The 11003-nt window shown below is 41.4% G+C and overlaps 1 non-coding gene across 1 annotated transcript; it reads left to right on the top strand.

Moving 5' to 3' along the window:
* The first annotated feature begins 5316 nt into the window (after window positions 1–5316).
* Window positions 5317–5389, top strand: TRNAC-ACA (transfer RNA cysteine (anticodon ACA)). Its single transcript has one exon. It is a non-coding gene; the product is annotated as a tRNA-Cys (tRNA).
* The last annotated feature ends 5614 nt before the right edge of the window (window positions 5390–11003 follow it).

Below are 11003 nucleotides of genomic sequence, written 5' to 3'. Positions count from 1 at the left end.
TGTACACCTCTGGTTAATAGGCGTTTTTAGAGAATCTGTAAAACTTGCCACCCACCCATTTTCTGACACTAACTGTTATTTCAAAAGGAGTCACTTAGTAATTTGTGGAAGGGGGATTTCTTGGGGGGAAAAAAATGCCATGAGTATTTTTTTAATGTACATAGAGGAGCAAGAGAGAAAATAGGCCAATAAATGACCCTAATGTGGCAGGAGTCAGCAGAAAACACCAAATATGTCGAGCTTACATTACTAGTGATTAAATGTTAAAGATATGAGGAAGATTTTTTTAAACATGGAAGAATATTTCTGCCACAGAGCATGATATTTAGGTTAAATCCAATTATAAATGTATGGAACTACCAGAATATTTATACTAATGATGGGAGCCAATTTCCTGGTCCACGTGCTAGAATAGTATCATGTGGTTCTTTTTTTCCAGGACTTCAAAATTTTTTCCAGTTTGGGACATTTTACCTTCTTGATCCCTGGGTTGTCTTTTGTTACATCTTCAGCACATACTTATTTTTTAAAAACCTGGGATGTCCCAGGAAGTGCCTTTCCCACTACAATAGTGAGGATAGGTGGTGTTCCACCCAGGACCTGCTGAATCATACTGTGTGTGGAGCAGGCCTCCGTATTTTGTGCCGGGCTTCTGGAGTTTCTAACGCACAGGGAACCTGGAGAGCCACTCCAGTGTACTCTGGCAGTCACTGCTTCTGCGCTCAGGTGCGAGGCCAGCGTGGTTTCTGCCTCCACATAGGTAATTTTTTTTTTTCTCCTGGATTGCTAAGGAGTCCTTGTCCCTGAAATTCTAATTTCTCAGGCTATGGCTAGGTGTTGTGCCCTTCTGAATCAGTCTTTGACCACTGTACACCATAGAGTAAGCACACAGTCACCTTTCAAAACCTGATTAAAATTTTGAGTATGTTTTCCCTTCCCATGATATCTTGAGCTTGGCTCAGGCCCAGCGGTAGTGCTCCAGAGTGCTCAACAGGCCTGGGGTGGAGGGGGGGATGTCTTAGGTGGTGATGGAGATTGGCAAGGTCCAGGAGCACTGAACCATCCACACCGCCAGAGGATTGGCACTCCCGAGCACTGACAGGACACGGGGCCCTCTAGTCAGGGTATTCCTGGGATCATATGGGTAACCTCTGTGGGAAGGTTCAGGTCTCTGGAGTCTGGAAAGGTTTCCGTGCATCTAGAAGAGACCATCATGACCCAGGTTAAAGACAAGGACAGTAACTGACTTAAGTACGCCTGGTCTTCATATTTCCTGGAAGATGGTGGAAGCTGTGCCACAGTAAGAGGACCTGTCAAATGGCTCAGGAGGTTATGGTTGCTTCAAGTTTTTGATGAAAATATGTGGCAACGCCTGGGAAGGAGGCCATGGAATAGAGGCTAAGAGTGGGAGCAGGCAGGAGAGCAGGGTCAGATTAGCCTTGTGAATTTAAGTGGCTGAGGAATCTGTCTCTCGTATTCAGTCACATTCTTAACTAGCCACACCGAAACAGACGCACCTCCTGTAAGCTTTCTTCCCCATATTCATGTAATTGCCTGCACCCAGAATGCCTTCTCCCTTCCTTCATTTGCCTAATTCTTACATTGTCAGGTTCAGCCAAGCAAAGTGCTTCTCAGAAGACGGCCACTCCCTACTCACTGTGTCGTGCCTGCCTTCTGCCTCTGCCCCCTCTCTGGAGTGGGTGCCCCGGCCGCTCTCAGCACCCTGTCAATAGCTCTGGGGATAACGTGGCTTCCTGGGCTGCTGCTACTCAAGTTCCTGAGTTCCTGAAGGGCAAAGTCTATCATATACTGTTCTCTCGATTCTGAGAACCTTGGACAGTGCCTGGGGGAAATAACTGTTTGATTAATGAGGGCTGGAAGGCACACATAGGGAGTAAATAGAGAAGACAAGAAGGTCACATACTGTCATGACAAAAAGCACCATGTTTTTCTTCTGGATGTGAGCTGGAACAAATTCCTTTATATTTGAGCATCAATTTCTTACATTTAAGAAATATCTGTATAAGATATCTTGCTTTCAAGGTAGTTTAAAGGATTAGTGTTCAAATAACTTGTTTAGTACAGTGGCTGGCGTAAATTAGGCTTTCATATGTGGCATGATTATTACTGTTGCTATTTTTCCTGTTATAAACATGCCAGAGAAAACATTTGACAGAATAATTTGTTGAAAATAATCGGTTGTAATTAGTTTACAAAACACTGCTATTATAAGTGTGAATGTGGTAGGACTTATTGAATAAGCTATTATTTACAGTTGCGTTTTGCTGTGGTGGAGCATCTTAAAATATGATTGTGTGTGTGTGTGTGTGTGGTATGGTACTTACTTGGATGGTGATGATGGGTGTATCTGGGTAATCACTTCCTTTGTGTTTCTTTATTTGTAATTTTTTCTGTCTTGCCCTTAGTCTCCACTAATTTTTCTTGGCATTGCCAAGAATTGGAGAATGCACTTTTAAAAGCAACTCTGTGCCAGACATCCATTTTGTAATCTATTATTTATAGGAAAACATCAGAAACTGCATCAATATTAAGAACCAAGTTTCTAAAGGAGTGGCTTTTCACATTTCACTGTCTTTTGTCTTGATTTCATTTATCTCACTTAGACTTCAATTTTGAAATATTAATCGAGGTCACAATAGCACTCTGCTTTTGTGTGTTGGGTCACCTTTGTTTTTCAGGCTTAGACCTTTTGTTCTATATAATTTTTTTTTTTCCCTTATGGTAGTAATACATGCTCATTTTAGAAAAATTTTAAGAAAAAATGTTGAGGTGTATGTGTTAATAAAAATTCACAGGAATAAGTTTTATCTAGCTTTGAGCAGGATGCTTTGGTACTGCTAAATATAGGCCTCTCAGCCATTTCAATGAAAATAGCATCCTGCTGACCACCTTGGGATGTGTAACATGAGTAAAAAAAAAATGGTTATTTCAGGTCACTGAGATTTTGTTATGATAGTGTACTCATTCACCCCTACTTCTGACTCACATGGGCATTCTCTCCTATAATAGTCTCTGTTAGCTACCTAATATTCTAGACACTTTTATGTGTTTATAAACATAAATCAGTGTTTTGCTTTAACATAAACGGGATTATGGTGTACTTGTTTTTGTCTGGCTTGATTTTATTTCATTTAGTATGTTAAGACATCTTTCCATGTCGTTCTTTTTCAAAACAGCTTTACTGAGCTCTAATTGACATAAAGTACGTATTTACATTGTACAAGTTTATGTGTTTCTACCTATGTAAATAACCTGTGAAATAATTACACTTACAAAATGAGCTTATCTGTCCCCTTCGAAGTTTGCTCTGGCCCCTTGAAAATGCCTCTCTTTTAGCCATCCTTGTCCTGCCCCTACCATTCTCAGCAAAGATGTGTGGCAACATGCATGGAGTATTGCCAACCAAGAAGGCTTGTCCAAGCCTTGGTGTTTATGTTGAAAACTCGGCCTCTGTGCACCAGTGATGAATTGAAACTCAGAGACAGGATTTGGGATGAAGTAGAAAGGAATTGCTTTAATGCTTTGCCAGGGAAGCGGGACACAGGGGACTCTTGCCCTCAACTGTGTGTTCCCAACCCAGGAGAATTTGGTGGGGAGTTCTATACAAGTGGTTCAAGGGCAGAGGTGCTGGGGTGTGTCAGCGTGTGTGTGCAGGGCAGGCAGTCTCCTAATGAGCTTCTCTAGAGTGAAGAATGCCAGCATCTCTATTTTGGGAGGTTTTAGTTCTACAGAAGAGCTCAAAGGTAATAGGTTGGTACAAAAGTAATTGCAGTTTCAGATTGAATTTTAAATCATTATATCTAGGCTCAAACACATCTTTATTCATCAAAATAGGAACCATTAGAAGCAACGCATTTTTGCCAATGAAAAATAAGCTTGTTTATTCCTTTTATGCTCCTTTTTAGCATAAAAATGTGTGCTTTGGGATTTGATGAACTCTTGGAAAGCATTTTCTATCTCCTGCTGGCTGTGGAAGCATTTTTCCTGCAAAAAGTTGTTCACATGCTTGAAGAAGTGTTAGTCCATCGGCGAGAAGTCAGGTTGAATATGGTGGATGAGGTAAAACTTGATAGCCCAATTCGTCCAACTTTTGAGGTGGTGTTTGTGTGACATGCGGTCTGTCGGGCATTGTTGTGGAGAAGGATTGGGCCCATCCCCTTGACCAGTGCGGACTATAGGTGTTGCAGTTTCCGGTGCATCTCCCATTTGCTAAGCATGCTTCTCAGATGTAATGATTTCGCCAGGACTCAGAAAGCTGTAGTGATTCAGATGGACAGCAGACCACCAAACAGTGCCCATGACCATTTTTTGTAGGCTTTTTTTTTTTTTTTTTTGGTGGAATTTTGGTTTGGGAAGTGCTTTGGAGCTGCTGCTTGGTCCGGCCACTGAACTGGTTGTTGCTGGTGGTTGTATAAAATCCACTTTTCGTCACACATCACAGTCTGATTGAGAAATGGTTTCTTGTATAAAATAAGAGAAGACACTTCAAAATGACGATTTGTTTTTGATTTGCAGTCAGCTCATGAGGCGCCATAGCTCAGTTGGTAAAGAATTCACCTGCAATGCAGGAGACGATCCGATTCCTGGGTCTGATTTCCCTGATTGCTGGGTTCGATTCCCCAGTTCGATTCCTGGGTTGGGAAGATCCCCTGGAGAAGGGAAAGGGTACCCACTCCAGTATTCTGGCCTGGAGAATTCCATGGACTGTATATGTATAGTCCTTGGGGTCGTAAAGAGTCGGACCCAACTGAGCGACTTTCACTTTCCCCTTTATTAGGCACCCACTTACCGAGCTTTTTCACCTTTCCAGTTGTTTCTGAATGATCATAGAACGGTCAGCGTTGAGTCCTTTGGCAACTTCTAGTGTGGTTGTAAGAGGATCAGCTTCAATGATGGCTCTCGGTCGTTGTCAGCGTCTGATGGCCTGCCACTCCGCTCCTCATTCTCAAGGCTCTCGCCGCCTCCACAAAATTTCCTGAACTGCCGCTGCACTGTATGTTCATTAGCGGATCCTGGGCCAAATGTGGTGTTGATGTTTTGAGTTGTCTCTGCTGCTTTTGGACTCATTTTGAACTCAAATTTAAAAATCACTCGAATTTGCTTTTTGTCTAACATCATTTCTATAATCTAAATATAAAATACACAGCAAGCAATGTCATTAGCATAAAAACACAATGAGAAATGTGCACTAAAGTGATATGTAACATAACCACATTTATTTAGGAATATATTCCAGTGTCATGCCAAAGTTCAACAGTGCAAAACCGCAATTACTTTTGCACCAGCCTAGGGACTTCCCTGATGGCTCAGACGGTAAAGCGTCTGCCTACAATGCGGGAGACCCAGGTTCAATCCCTGGGTCAGGAAGAGCCCCTGGAGAAGGAAATGGCAACCCACTCCAGTACTCTTGCCTGGAAAATCCCATGGACGGAGGATCCTGGTGGGCTACAGTCCATGGGGTCGCAAAGAGTCGGACACAACTGAGTGACTTCACTTCAATACGTGTTTACCTTGAGACGGAAACTGGATCCTGGCCCTGTTGTTTCTTGATCGCTCTGCTCGTCGCTGAGTACCCTTCCTTTCCTGATTGGCAACTGCTTGAGCCTGCATTTGGAACTCATGGAGACTGAAGCCTGTTCCCTATAAACAAGAAAACAGGACAGAAATGCTTTCATGCCCAGGAAACCCACAGGACCCAGCTCAATTTCAGTGTCCAGATTTTACTGGGGCTGGGTCACATCTTTGAAGGTTGAGCTGATAACTCTGGCCCATGCTCACCCCACCCCCGTGGTATATTTTTCTCTATCCATTTACTTTTAATCTATATGTCTTCATCATTAAAATGGGTTTCTTGTAGAATACATAGAGTTGGGTCTTGTTTTTTCTATTCTGACAATATCTTTTCTCCTCCAGTTTTATGGAGGTGTTACTGACAAAAATTATGTATATTTAAGGTATTTAAGATGTTTTGATATGTGTGTACCTTGTGAAATGTTTACCATAGTCAAGCTAATTAATATATCCATTACCTGACAGTGACCTTTTTTTTTTAATGTGTAATGAAAACACTTTAAATTGACTCTCTTAACAAATTTCAAATATAATACATTATTATTAACTATAGTCACCATACTTCACATTAAGTCTCCAGAACGTATTCATTTTATAACTGGAGTTTTGTACCCTTTGACCAACATTTCCCCTTTTCCCCATCCCCCAGTCCCTGGTAAATATTCTACTCTCTCTTACTATGAGTTTAACTTTATTATTTTGTAAATTCCATGAATAAATGAGATCACATAAATATATGTCACATTTTTTGTTCATCCGTTAATGGACACTTTTTCTGTATCTTAGCTACTTTGAATAATGCAGCCGTGAATGTGGGAGTGCAAATATCTCTTTGAGTAGTGATTTTGTTTCCTTTAGATATATTTCTAGAAGTGGAGTCACTGGATCATATGTTAGCCCTATTTTTAATTTTTTGACTTTGTGATAATAGCCATCCTAACGGGTATAAAATGTTACCTCATGATTTTGATATGCAATTCCTTGATAGCTTGTGATGTTGAATATCTTTTCATATACCATTGGCCATTGGTACATCTTCTTTGGTGAGATGTCTATTCAACTCCTTTGCCCGTTTTAAAATTATTTGCCTTTTTTTTTTTTTTTTTTTTTTACTAATGATGTATGAATTCCTTATATATTTGGGATTAAATCCCTTATTGAATATAAGGTTTGCAAATATGTTCTCCCATTCCATAGCTGCCTTTTCATTTCATTTACTGTGATTGTTTCATTTACTGTGCAAAATTTTTTAGTTTGATATAGCACCACTTGTTTATTTTTACTTTTATTGCTTATGTAAAATCTTTTAATTGGTACATTTAGACAATTAGCATTCAAAGTGATTACTAATATGCTGCTAATAAGGGCTTCCCTGGTGGCTCAGTGGGTGAAGAATCTGCCTGCAATGCAGGAGACCTGGGTTCGATCCCTGGGTTGGGAAGATCCCCTGGAGTAGGAAATGGCAACCCACTCCAGTATTCTTGCATGGAGAATTCCATGGACAGAGGAAGAATCCTGGCGGGCTACAGTCCATGGGGTCACAAAGAGTTGGACATAACGGAGCGACTTAGCACATAGCACAGTACAATATGCTGCTATGTACTAAGTTGCGCCTGACTCTGAGACCCCATGGACAGTATTTAGGCTCCTCTGTCCGTGGGATTTCCCAGGTAAGAAATCTTAAGTAGGTCGCCTTTTCCATCTACAGGGGATCTTCCCCTCACAGGGAATCGAACCAGTGTCTCCTGCTTGACAGGTGGTTTTTTTTTTTTTTTTTTTTTTTTACCACTGAGCCACCTGGAAAACCTGATGACTGAGATAGTTGGACTGCCATCTGCCATATCCATTGCCACTTGCTATTGTTTGTCCCTGTGTCCTACTTTTGTCTTCCACTCCTGTTTTGCCTTTTGTGCTTTTAATTAGCATATCAGTTATACAGTCAGTCTTCCTTATCCAAGGTTTGCACATTCAAGGGTTCAACCAATTGCAGGCCAAAATTATTCAAAGATAGAAGGCATATATATAGCAGGGTAGAAAACAGAATATTCTCCAAGTCTTTCTGAGTTGTCTAACTCAGATGCTCAAGTTCTTAAGAGAACTGATTGGATTTGGGTCATAGTAAGAATATGACTGGGCTTCCCAGGTGGCGCTAGTAGTAAAGAATCCGCCTGCTAATACAGGATATGCAAGAGACACAGGTTCCATCCCTAGGTCAGGAAGATCCCCTGGAGGAGGAAATGGCAATCCACTCCAGTATTCTTGCCTGGAGAATACCATGGACAGAGGAGCCTGGCGGGCCACAGTCCATGGGGTCGCAAGGAGTCGGACAAGACTGAGTGATTAAGGACAGAAAGTATGGTAAGGAAACATGAAGAGATTTTCTTCAGACTTCATGGCTAATGGCAGGGGCCTGGGGAGGATGTGGAGAGAGAAAGAATGAAAGGTCCGTGGGCAGAGAAGACCATTCCCTGCGTCTAGACAGCACTACTTTGTGATCCATATTATGCTCAGAGGAATGACACCAAGCTGTGTCCAGGCAGATGGGACCTGTATGGTCAAGCAGACTTCCATCTTCTGTCCAAGAAGAACTTTAGAAGGAGCAGAGAATCTCCAGTTCTAAAGAGACTGTAAGCTTAGGGAAAAGTGCTCATCTTTTGCCCCAAGAAAGGATTATTGAAAAAACACATCTATCCCCATGCTTTGGCATGTCCAGGGGTCTAGAACTATTGTACCCCCCAAGGGAGGAGGGTGGTGAAACTTCATAATGTATTAATTGTTGTTGTTCAGTCGCTCAGTCGTGTCCTACTCTGTGACCCTGTGGGCTGCAGCACGCTGGGCTTTTCTGTCCTTCACTATCTACCTGAGTCTGCTCAAATTCATGTGCATTGAGTCAGTGATGCTATCTGACCATCTCATCCTCTGCTGCCCACCTCTCCTTTTGCCTTCAGTCTTTCCCAGCATCAGGGTCTTTTCCAGTGAATCGGCTCTTCGCACCAGGTGGCCAAAGTGTTGGAGTTTCAGCTTCAGCGTCAGTCCTTCCGGTGAATATTCAGGGTTGATTTCCTTTAGGATGGACTGGTTTGATCTCCTTGCTGTCCAAGGGACTGTCAAGAGGAGTCTTCTCCAGCACCACAGTTCAAAGACTCCTCAGATAACCACTTTGCCTTGTTGTATTTCTTTTTCTTTGGGATAGCTTTGATCACTGCGTCCTGTACAGTGTTACGAATCTCTGTCTGTTGTTCTTCAGGCACTCTGTCTATCAGAACTAGTCCCTTGAATCTATTTGTCACCTCCACTATATAATCATAAGGGATTTGATTTAGGTCATACCTGAATGGCCCTAGTGGTTTTCCCTACCTCCTTCAATTTAAGCCTGAATTTTGCAATAAGGAGCTGATGATCTGAGCTACAGTCAGCTCTAGGTCACGTTTTTTCTGATTGTGTAGAGCATCTCCATCTAAGTCATGTCCAAGTGTAGAATCTCCTTTTGTGTTGTTGGAAAAGGGTGTGTTTGCTATGACCAACATGTTCTCTTGACAAACTGTTAGCCTTTGCCCTGCTTCATTTTGTACTCCAAGGCCAAACTCGCCTATTACTCGAGGTATCGCCTGACTTCCTACTTTTGCATTCCAGTCCCCTATGATGAAAAGGATGTCTTTTTTTGGTGATGGTTCTAGAAGCTCTTGTAGGTCTTCATAGAACCAGTCAACTTCAGCTTCTTTGGCATTAGTGGTTGGGGCATAGACTTGGATTACTGTGATATTGAATGATTTGCCTTGGAAATGAACTGAGATCATTCTTTCATTTCTGAGATTGGAACCAAGTACAGCATTTCAGACTCTCTTGTTGACTATGAGGGCTAGTCTATTTCTTCTGAAGGATTGTTGCCCCCTGTAGTAGATATCATGTTCATCTGAGTTAAATTCCCCCATTCCCTTCCATTTTAGTTCATTGATTCCTAAGATGTCAATGTTCATTCTTGCTATCTCTTGTTTGACCACATCCAACTTACGTTGATTTATGGACCTAACATGCTGGGATCCTGTGCAGTATTGTTCAAAGCCGAGCATCATTTCCACTTTGGCCTGGCCTCTTCATTCTTTCAGGAGTAACTGTGCTGCACTCTTGCCCAGTAGCATATTCGAGACCTTCTGACCTGGGGGGGGGGGGGGGGGTGGGGGCTCATCTTCCAGTGTCCTATCTTTTTGCCTTTTCATACTGTTCATGGGGTTCTCAGGACAAGAATACTGGAATAGTTTGCCATTCCGTTCTCCAGTGGACCACATTTTGTCAGAACTCTCCACTATGACCTGTCCATCTTAAGTGGCCCTACGCAGCATGGCTCATAGCTTCATGAGTTATGCAGGCCCCTTCACCACAACAAGGCTATGATCCATGAAGGGAAAAGTATTAATACTAGGGTACCTTTTTCTTTGATTCTGTGAAATGGGGTAGACTGGAGGGTGGCTCAGAGTCAGAAATTAAGTTTTATTTTTAAAAAGTCTACTTTTTTTTTAAATCACTTTGTCAAATGGCATTCCTGCCTATGGTTAATTTATCTGAAAGTCATTTTTGTACCTGAATTTACAAAGTAAACTGTTTCTGTGTTCAGCTATGTTGAGAAAGGGTAAAAATTAATTTTTTATGTGTATCTCATTTAGCAGTTCTATGACAAATGAAACTTACTTTAAAATCTTCAACTGCAGAATATAATAAAAGTCAAAATGTAAATTATACTGTGGCAATCAGTCAGTTTTGACACATTTTAGGTAAATAGTTGTAGTCAGAAAGATCCAAGGAGGTTTTAATCTCAACCAGCTTAAAAATTTCTTCTCTACAGTCTATCGAAACTTGATAACATTTTTACAGATTCCTTTCTTTCCCTTTAAAAAAAGTTCTCTAAAATTGCTTCTTGACAGTTAATGACAGCATTTTAGACAAGTGGCCTGAAATGATGTTGCTTCACTTTCAACACTGTGTTCCCAAATGAAATTAGAGTTCTTTAGTGTGAAGATTGCTTCTTGAATGCTCAGATTTAATTCCGAGGGAAAATAGAAAACATCCCAGTAAGTCTGAACAGAATGATCTGAGCATCCTTGCATCATCATGACTCTATACTGAGGAAGTAAGTTCATGAAGAAGGTGCTCCCTGGAGCCACGTACTTCTCAATAAAACATTTGAATGCCAACTCATTACACACAGTAAACTGATGACTGTGGAAGCAGCTGTTACAAAAACTGCAAACTCCTGTCTACCAAGGACCTTTTTTTTCATTTTATATTTCCAGAGCCTATCATTTGTTTTAAATGAATGACTAAATGAATAAGTCAATTGAACCAACTTGTTTTGTATCACTTACGTATAGGAAGGAACCTGGCACATGGTTGGTATTCTAAACTTTTTCTAGTTG

The sequence above is a fragment of the Dama dama genome, chromosome 19, assembly GCF_033118175.1.
Source record: "Dama dama isolate Ldn47 chromosome 19, ASM3311817v1, whole genome shotgun sequence".
NCBI lineage: Eukaryota > Metazoa > Chordata > Mammalia > Artiodactyla > Cervidae > Dama > Dama dama.
This window is presented reverse-complemented; position numbering and strand designations above follow the sequence as displayed.